Raw genomic sequence first — 11,055 nt, forward strand, 5'->3', positions numbered from 1 at the left:
AAGAACAGATAAGTAGATCACCATTCGGACCTCATCGACTGGTCTGACCAGTTCGACCGTAAACCGGCAACTTCAACGATTTGGTTCCTCAAGTAATACCAAACATTCAAAAACCAAATGAAAACCGCTGAATCGGTCAGAAATCGGACGGTCAGACCGGATCGGGACCCGGTCGGTTCAAAAAAAAGAAAGAAAGAAAAAACGCGAGAAGCGGCTTCTCCCAGCCCTAGAGCGGTAGAGCCCCTTCTCCGATCTCGTTCCTTCTCCCACCAGAAAGCAGAACAAGCTTGAAGCTTCTCTCTTCCAAATAAAAACGGAAATCCTCGCCTATACCACCACCGCAGGCCGCAAGCAGTGAGCCACTGCCGCCGTTTGTTGCTGTCAGGGGCTTCTCTCCGTCCGTCCGTCCGTCGGCATTCTCCAAAGAAAAACCCTTGTTCGCTCTCACAGTCTCACCAGTTGCAGGCGCGCAGCTTCTTCCTCGAGCTCGGCTACTGTCGTCTTCGTTTTCCTCAGCTCCTCCTCGTGACCTCGTGAGATATTCACCCCCAGACCCAGAAAGCACTAAGCCTCCATCTCTTCTCTCTTCTTCAAGCTGTATCGCCGCCGCCGTCCTAGTGCCGCCGTTCTAGCGCCGCCTTCAAATCTGCTCCAGTCGCCGTCCCCGCTGCTCAACGGCCGTCGCAACTCGTCTCTGCCGTCGCAACTCATCTCTACCGTTGCAACTGGTCGAATCGTCTCAACTGCGTCGCCTCATTTCCACTTCTGTCGCGCCGCCTCTTTTCCGTGGGGCTCCAACCGTCGTCTGTTCCAGTTCCGTCGCCTGTGTTTTCTAGTTCGAGTTCCTCATTTGTGCTCCCTCCCCCTCACCTGTGTTTGAGTTCCAGCCCTAATGGAAGGTGATTTTTGGGGCTTTTTCCCTTCAATCATCACTGTTTTAGACTTTTTGTTCGGATTTGGTTTTATTTCTGGTTAGGATTGGTGATCTGAATCTTTTATTTGGAAATTGATTTTTTGTGCTTTCCTTTTTAAGTTGCTTGTTGCTTCAATTTGAGGGGGATTGTGAACTTTGGTTTAAACTGTGATTGAAGGATCCTTCGCTTGGTTGTTCTCCACTCTCCCAGTGATAGTAGCTACCACTATGTGTATGGAAGCTTAGCCTTTGATTCTTTCAGCATACACGTATCAAGTTATTGTTTTCATCAATGGTGATTCTTAGATATTTCTTTTGTTGCTTTGTTTTAAATTTTCCTATTGGTGTTGTGTTTTAAATGTTTCTTTGATTCTTTCTTTTTCTCTCGGTCAGTCTTTAGTGCTTGCTTTTGGTTGATTGGCTTTGCTTATTGCATGTGTTTGATGATAAATTTTAAAATTTAAATTGATAACTCTGTTATTTGCTTATGCTTGATGAAAAATTGCATTGTCTGTGCTACTGATTTCATCCTTGCTTTTTATTTTTCTCTGTAGTTAAATTTTGTGCTACTGATTCACTGCCCATTCTTGCTTTTTTTTTTTTTTCTGTAGTTAAATTTTGTTAAAGTTTCTTGATTTTGCACTGCCTATGTTATTGATTTAGCTCATTCAGTGTTTTTTTCTTTTTCTGTTGTTAATCATTGTGGTAAGCTTCTTAAAATTGGGTTGAAAATTTTGTTAATCTTTGTTAAAGCAGGTTAATTATTGTGCTGACCTTGTTAAAATTGTTAAAATTATGTTTGAAAACTTTGTTAATTTTAGTTAAATTTTGTTAATTTTGTTAGTCTTAGTCTATTTATTTATATTTTATTTAGTAGTTTATTATAAAACGATTATTCCGGTTGAGCTACGGTTGAACCGGTTAGATCAGTAAACCAGTAAACCAGTAAACCAGTAACTAGAACAGTTCGATAACTGGTCCGGTTTTCAGAACTTTGTAGAGAACGAAACACCTCAATTTGCTTCACAGCACAACACAACACTTCACTGTTCGTTCTGATTACTCTTTGAAATTCAATCTTCACCGCGTGGAATGGTCGAGTGTGAGCCCTAACAAACCCCTTCGGTTCCCCACTGCAATTTTCAACATTTGCCACCAATGGACAAGTCCAGCGCCTTGGAGTACATCAACCAGATGTTCCCAAATGGTACCTTTTTTTTTTCAATCACAGATTCGTAATGATTTGTGATGATGAGTAGCATGTGTTCCTTACTATTTGATGTGATATATGTTTTAATTTTGACGAGATTTGAAATAATGTTGTTGGTGATGATATTGTGCAGAGGCATCTCTGTCTGGTGTGGAGCCACTGATGCAGAAAATCCAGAACGAGATTCGCACTGTAGATGCCGGAATTCTAGCTGCTGTTCGCCAACAGGTCTTGATCTCTTTTCTTTTCATCTTCAATTTTGCATCCAATATACAAAAGCAAATTAGATTTCTAAGTAATGCAGTATGGATTCTTCATTGTTGCTTTGAATTATACTTGATCCTTAGGAAACTCTGCCACTGCTGAGTTCTAGTTAATGTTAGCTTTCAGGTTAGATATTCAAATGATTATGCCATTTCCCCTTAAGTAAGATCTCATTTTTCGAGTTATTGCGAATAGAAAAAGACTAGCATGGAGTGTGGTTGAAGATTAGGCTGACTTAACTCAAACTAGACTAAGCTTATTTAATAAACTTTAGATATCGGTTATTAAGATACAAAACATAAAAGGGAGTAAAAAGAAAAGTTGATGTGATGAGAACTTGATGTGGTGCTGTGAAACCATTAATCAAGTTTGAGTCCTGTGGATAAAAAGTGAGCCCAAGTTGCCCCTTCTTAGAAACTTCTTTAAGGTGAAGTGACCTTCTTGATCCGTTACTATCTTACTAAATGTGATTCACTAAGATCACTAAGGTGTTAATACATAAGGAATGTGATTGCAAATTCCCATACCAGATTTTTTAACATAGTTTTCTTATTGAACATAATTTGTTTCCATAATTTCTGGTTTTTGACGCCCTGGCTTCTGTAATTTCAGAGTAATTCAGGAACTAAGGCAAAAGAAGATCTTACTGCAGCTACACGTGCTGTGGAGGTTTGCATCCACTTTATTGTGTTTCTACTAGTTCTTTGTTCAATTGCTTAGATTAGTTCTTTTTAAATATTTATGTTGCATTGCATGTAATTTATTAGCTTGGTATTTTAATATTATTTTCCTTTTTTTAATAATGCAGGAACTTATGTATAAGATCCGAGAAATAAAAACAAAAGCTGTACAGAGTGAAACGATGGTTCAAGAAATATGTCGCGACATTAAGAAATTAGATTTTGCAAAGAAGCATATAACTACAACAATTACTGCACTTCATCGTCTTACAATGCTTGGTAGGTCTTGGTAGTCCTTTTACTCTTGTAAAATCTATTTTAATATCTCCTAAGCTTGCTACTATATTATTTTGCCGTAGCACACATAGTACATGTCTCTAAAGTTCATAGTAACAAACACATACATGGTTATTGTCACAGTTTGCAATGTCCTTGTATTTCTATATTTGTAGCATGAACACTAAATAAACCACTAGACCATTCTTTAGATGAAAACATCTAGACAAATTAGGGGGAATCTTAGCATACACATGAAAACTGGGTACAATATTTAATTGGTTTATTGTACTAACTAGATAGTTTCTTTAGATGCATAGATGTTATCTAATCTTTACTTCAAAAAGCTTACCTATTATATGGCAGTCTCTGCTGTTGAACAGCTTCAAGTCATGGCTTCAAAACATCAATATAAGGAAGCTGCTGCACAGCTTGAGGTATCTAATCTATGCCTGTGACATCTTTTCTGATAACTGTTGCAGTGTTGCTTTTCAAGTATTTGCTTACTACATTAGATTGGTGTCATTATGGTGCTTCTGTTTTTTTTTCTTTGCTCAGGGGTGGGGTGGTTGTGAAACTAATGTATTGTGGTTCTTGATGTCCATGTTCCTGTTGCACAATGAGGTACTGATATTTTCTATTATTGTGTCATTTTATGATGTATGTATAATCTGGGAGTTGGAGATTATGGGTTAAAAACAAGTTATTTAGGAATACAGTTGGAAACTGAGGTTTTGTGGTTGCTGAATAATCTATTATATATAGTTTAGGGATGTGCTTCAATTATATTTTTTACTTGGTATATTAAAAATGTTTAACGAATTTCTTAATTTTCATGTATCTCTTGCAGAAAGAAATGCATCCTCTTTTGATGGACTAATTTATGAATTTTTATATCTTGTTCTTTTCATCTGTCTCAGGCAGTGAACCAGTTATGCAGTCACTTTGAGGCTTATAAGGATATTCCAAAGATCATAGAACTAAGGGAGAAGTTTAAGAATATCAAGCAAATACTTAAGTCACATGTGTTTTCTGATTTTTCTAGGTATTTGTTACTCCCTTTTTGCTATTTCTGAAAATATCTACAGGTGTTGCAATATGAAAAAAAGGATATACCATATTTTCGAATGCTAATATTTTTTAATTTATTTTTCCTCATATTTTGTTTGTTTAAATTCATTAGACATGGAAGTGGTTTGTTTACAAAAAATCTTGTGTGTTAACTGGGTTTTTCTAATGCATGTATTTGTCTCAGCTTAGGTACTGGAAAGGAGATGGAAGAAACTAATTTGTTCCAGCAGTTGTCTGATGCTTGCTTGGTTGTTGATGCATTAGAACCTTCTATTAGGGAAGAGTTGGTAAATAATTTCTGCAATAGGGAGCTTACTTCATATGAACAAATTTTTGAAGGAGCTGGTATTTTTATGTCTCTGTAATGTGAATCTTATGTGTTTGTTTATTCAACAAGCTCTTGTCAAATGTGCTTATATTTGACCTTTTAAATATTTGTACTTCTTTCAGAACTAGCAAAATTGGATAAAACTGAACGAAGATATGCTTGGATTAAGCGCCGAATGAGATCAAATGAAGAGATTTGGAAAATTTTTCCATTTTCATGGCATGTTTTATATCGTCTATGTATCCTATTTTGTAAGAAGACAAGGTATGCTATTTCTTTCTTACAACACTTAAAATATCATATATGACAATATTTGTTATATGCTTTCTCCAGCAAAAGAGGGCATGCCTGTAGTGAATCATTATTCTTCTAGTTTCGTTATGAAGTGACATTATAGTTTATTGAATATGGGTAATTTTATTGCTTCAGCATAGAAACCTTTTCTGACTTCATTTTCCCCACCTGTTTGATATTGAATTTTTATAATCAATTTTAATCATATACCATGATTTTGATGCACCCCCCCCCCCTCCTCCTTTAACCAAAATAATAAAAAGATTTATTAAGAGTTTTTCTGAATAATGTGTTGATATGAACTAAACTCAGGTTAGCAATATTATGTATGGACTCATGATTATGATACTTTTTTCTACAGGAAACAACTTGAGGTTATTTTTTCTAATCTAAAGGAAAAGCCAGATGTGGGGACCCTGTTGTTGGTAAGCGATGGTTTTGACTAATCATTAAACGTTGAAAATTGACTTGCTGTTACAATAATTGCTTCAATGGTCTGATGCTATACAACTACACTTTCTTGTCATTGTTTTTTTACCAGAGCTTTTATTTACAAAATAATTGATGGCTGGCTTTGTGATAATTCATTGATGGTGGTAACAATGAATAAACTGTTAATGTAATGTATTTATGATGTGAATTTATGACTCTTATGTGTTAATTCAATGTTTCACTTGTTGATTTCAGGCTTTACAGCGAACTTTAGAATTTGAGGATGAATTGGCCGAGAAATTTGGAGCAGGCACTCAAAACAGGGAGGTTGGGAATGAGATTGAGGAAATAGGTAGGGGAGCAAATTCTGGCAGTAATGCTTCTGATATCCGGAGGAAGTGTGAGAAAAAGCTTGCTGCTCATCAAGGAAGTGACAATGGGGTATGTATTATGAATTGGTGAAGTTTACATTACTTATTCATAAGGAATCATTGAAATCATAGTTGTCTATGACCATTTTGTTTGGTTGTTATGAATAGGAAAACAGTAGAAGTAAAGATTTGGCGGTACCTGGAGCTGGGGTATGGATCTATGTGACTATTATCTATTTAATGTAATCGTTTTGTTGGTTAAGTGTTACATACATATATATTGTACTTCTTATTCACTGTTATCCGAAATTTCTATATCTTGTTAGTCTAATATTAATTCATGGTATTAGAGAAGAAAATCCGACGATGTGCTACATTCTGATTACATCATTTAAAAATTTAAAATCTTCTAATCAAGGTTATCTTTTTTATTTTATCTGTGCAATTGAAGCACTGAAATTGTATTGGACTAATGTAATCTTTTATTTGATAAAATGCTTATGTCTGATTATATGCTTGGGCTTGTCTGGACTCTTATATTGTCTCTCAGTTATTTAATTATTTTATTAAATATTTTCAAATTATCAAAGGGTAAAAGATGGGAGAGAAGAAAATTGAATGTCCCAATTGAAAAATAAGTCAACTGAATTTGATGTAGAAAAAACATTGACCTCTTGGTGTGCTTCCTAGTCTTTGTTGTAATAGTGACTGTCCTCACTTTATTCTTAATGATCTATTTCACTAGGTGCACCTGATAAACATTTTGTTATTTTGGCAGTTCAATTTTCGTGGAATTATTTCATCTTGCTTTGAACCTCACTTAACATTATATGTAGAATTGGAAGAGAAAACACTAATGGAAAATTTAGAGACACTCGTTCAGGTAATTTGGGTCTTGCTTTTTGATATATGTACTCATTGATTTACTTATCATTATCCCTTGATTAAATGTGTCATCAAATATAGGAGGAGACATGGGATATTGAGGAGGGAGGTCAGAATAGTATTTTATCCAGCAGCATGCAGGTGATGGGTCATTTCATTTCTCAAGAGCTTTTAGGAATTCTGTTAGGTAGCTTCTGGTTAATGTTGCCAATATTAGATATGGTTAGATATATAGATCCCCCCTGGCACGGATGAATGGTGGAGCCCCCTTCTTTTCTGATGGACAATTTGTTATTATACTCTGAGTTGACTTGGTTGTTTTGTTGTACTACGTAGTTGTTTCTCATAATCAAGAGGGGTTTGAAGAGATGCAGTGCGTTAACAAAGAACCAGACACTATTTAATTTGTTCAAGGTAACTCTCGAGTTATAGCTAATATTTCTCCATTTCAAAAATGACAAAGCATATGCCTAGAGTTGTTGAATAATTGTTAAAGTTCAACACATGGAACTAGTAGGAGCACTCTATTAAGGGAAAAACTTCACTTTGAGACCTGCCTAATGGTGGTTATGTAATGTAGCCAATGTAGTTGGCTGCGGCTGAAGAGTTAAAAACGGCTATGTGATCTGCACCCTTATTGTCTGACTGACTGTTGGGTATTAAGGAATTCAAAAGAATGCTGTTTGAACTTCTCTGTGGAAATGGAGTTGGTTTTTAGTTGCAACTTGCAACGCATACTGTAATTTAGAGGTCTATCTTTATGATGTATATGATTTTGTTTCAATTCACTCTTAGGTTTTCCAAAGAATTCTTAAAGCATATGCTACAAAGCTCTTTGCAAGACTCCCAAAGGGTGTACTGGAATTGTTGCTGCTGCCACAGGCACGGATGGACAGATAAAGGTATCTTGTAAAGAATTAGCTTTTCATGATTTGTCAGAAGTTAAAGCTACATATTAACTTACTGTTTTATCAAACAACTTTATTTGATTTTTTTTCTATAAACTCCTGGGAATTGTTGTAACAGACATCTGATAGGGATGAAAGGGTGATTTGTTTCATTGTTAATTCAGCCGAATATTGCCATAAAATGGTCAGTAAATTTCTTTATCATGCTTAATTTAGTTCAGGATGAGTAAATGCCAGTTTTACTTAGCCTTGCATATGGCAGGCCGGTGAACTGGCTGAGAGTGTTTCCAAGATAATAGATCATCAGTATGCAGATGGGGTGGATATGTCAGAAGTGCAGGTACTATTATCTTCTCACCAAAATGATGCTTTTCTCTGCAAATGTCATTCCAAGAGAATTGTGCAATCATGCAGGATGACTTTTCAGCTGTTATAACAAAGTCATTGGTGACATTGGTGCATGGCCTGGAAACCAAGTTTGACGTTGAATTGGCTGCAATGACACGTGTACCATGGGGGTACTCTTGAGAGTGTTGGTGATCAGTCAGAGTAAGTTGAATTTCAAAAGAGAAAACAATTAGTAATCTTTGTTCCTGATAAAATTACCAATTTAACAATATTATTTTTCTTACAGATATGTTAATGCCATAAATCTGATTCTTACCACTAGCATTCCTACTCTTGGAAGTCTTCTTTCTCCTGTCTACTTCCAGTTCTTTCTGGACAAGGTAATACCAATTTGATGCATTGAGTTAAGACTTTTTATGTCAACCTTGGTGTTAAGGACATTTTCTTTTTTGGCATGCTAGTTATAATTAATAATTAATAAATTATTCCTTTGAATGTTTTTCTGTTTTGAATATCTTTTTTCTTGCAGATGTTGTAAGGGACTAAATTAGATGGTAAATACTCAATGTTGCTTAATAATGCAAGTTGAATGTTTACATTTAATTCCCATTTATTATCCACAGCTTGCATCATCTCTTGGTCCCCGCTTCTATTCTAACATTTTCAAATGCAAGCAAATATCAGAAACGGGCGCTCAACAGGTACTGGCTGCTTTCTTTAATTGGTTTTTATTTCCTTTTAGTTACATCAAGAGTAAAGTTAAAGCATATTTTTTATGGGTTTGTAAATGTAAGATGGTTTTTATTTTCAACAGTTTTGAACATTTTTTTATTGAGTACAGGATACATAAAGGAGATTTGAAACTTATTTTTTTTCCCTGTGGAACACTTGAAATGTTATGACAACGAGCTGACAAAGCGATACTTTTGCAGATGCTACTGGATACACAAGCTGTTAAGACAATCCTTCTTGAGATTCCTTGCCTTGGTAGACAGGTGATCTAACTTCTGCAAATATTTTTTAGTTATCTTTCCTTCCCTTGGAGCTTAAATCTAGGGAATCTGAACTCCACATTTCATGAGTTGGTGAATTTACTATGCTGTTGTTCCTTTCACTAGTAGCATTTAATTTTTTTTCTCAGCTATAGTTTTTATATAGAAAATATTGATAATGAAATTTTCAAGTGAAAACTTTCACCAACTTTCAACTGTAGACAGAATTAGAAATTGTTATTTTATTTTTCAAACCAAGATGAATAAAAAATTAAGAGCTGAGATTTTATGTTTTGCTTTTTATAATTTACATGTTGCTAGTTATATTCTACCCATATGAAATATTTTGTTGCCTCATTGGTCTTAATTAATTCTCTACTGAATTGGAAGCAGAGATAGACTGCCTGTCTAAACCAACTGACTTTATCATCTTGCACGGGGCAAACAAATCCTTATGAAATTGCATCTGTCATATAATTGTCTATTTCTTGTGTGCTTGTGTTTCTCTCATTACACTTGTTGATTGTTTATTCTCTGCAACAGACTTCAGGTGCTGTTGGCTATTCCAAGTTTGTAAGCCGCGAGATGAGCAAAGCTGAGGCACTTTTGAAGGTTGGTTGTTATTTGGGGAAAAAAAACACCATTATAATTGAAGTTTATTTAGTTCTTTCTAACATGGGTTTGTGTGAATGGAATGTTAGGTTATACTGTCTCCAGTTGATTCTGTGGCAGATACATACCGAGCATTACTACCTGAGGGTACACCAATGGAATTTCAGAGAATACTGGACCTTAAGGTTTTGCTAATTCCTATCAGTTCTTTGTTCAATTCCTTTAGTTCTGATTACTACCTCAAAAACTGGAGATTGGCTGTCTCATCATATAAATGCATAAAATGAACTTGTATAATTCTAAGTTCATGACTAATTTCACTTAACTTATTCTAGCTGAACAATCATAAGTGAATGAGATGCCCTCTTAAGTAAGTGGGTAATTTTCCCAAGCTTGAGGAGAATAACAAGGAAGCATAGTCTTAATTTGTGTAGACTAGACAAAAAAGTGGTTCAAGATTCACTATTTGTAAAGAACATTACATTTTTAGTAAAATAAGACCTAAAGGGAAGTAATCTATTATTGATGACACAAAACTTGCCTGTCGTGCTCAAGTCAAGTGTTGGATCTTATTAAGATACGGACTAGTTTCCAAAGTTGAAAATTCTTATGGAATATGTATGAAACATTAAATTTGAATAATTACCATAATCGTTCAACTTTGTTATTTTCTAGGAATGGTTCATGGATTTATTGTTTATGGTTTTTCAGATGCAGTTGATTTGTCAATTCTTTAATCACTTATGTCTGTTTTCACTTTTCAGGGTCTTAAAAAAGCGGATCAACAAAGCATTCTTGATGACTTTAATAAACATGGCCCTGGAATTAAGCAAACACAGATTACACCTACAGTTGTCCCAGCTTCCCCCATGGCTCCGGTGGTGCCTAATCCCTCTGCCGCTGGACTCATGGCATCTCGGGAGGATGTACTAACTAGGGCAGCCGCACTTGGACGAGGAGCTGCCACCACAGGGTTCAAGCGATTCTTGGCTCTAACTGAAGCTGCCAAAGACAGGAAGGATGGGCCTTTCCGGAAGCTTTTTAATCCATAACGAAGAGTGGGGTATTGAACGAAAGTTTTTATCAGAAGCTTTTGGTTGGTTTTTCGTTGTTCCAAGAAAAACTCTGTATTTTTTTGTTGTAGGTTTATTTTACTCTAATTCTTTTTGTAATTTTACGATCATGTTTATCTTTATTTCACTTTATCAATCGGAGTAGTTTATTAAAATAATGTCTAAGAATATTTATTCCAGGTATGATCATAAACCACAAACATATTCAAAATAGGAAATATAATAATAAAATTGTTACTAATATGAACTAACATCCTTAATATAATATAATTTTTATATAATTAAACGATTTGATGTGAAATTATGAAATTAATATTTCGACAGCTAAAATGTAGATAAATGTTGTCCTTTATATGATAACAAAATAAGTTTATATTGACATGATATATTTATAGAAA

At 35.1% G+C, this 11,055-nt stretch overlaps 1 pseudogene; it reads left to right on the forward strand.

Annotated features, from left to right (window-relative positions):
• Window positions 1-228: 228 nt before the first annotated feature.
• LOC112754663 (vacuolar protein sorting-associated protein 53 A-like) lies at window positions 229-10,812 on the forward strand (annotated as a pseudogene).
• The last annotated feature ends 243 nt before the right edge of the window (window positions 10,813-11,055 follow it).

This window comes from Arachis hypogaea, chromosome 16 (genome assembly GCF_003086295.3).
Source record: "Arachis hypogaea cultivar Tifrunner chromosome 16, arahy.Tifrunner.gnm2.J5K5, whole genome shotgun sequence".
Classification (NCBI taxonomy): domain Eukaryota; kingdom Viridiplantae; phylum Streptophyta; class Magnoliopsida; order Fabales; family Fabaceae; genus Arachis; species Arachis hypogaea.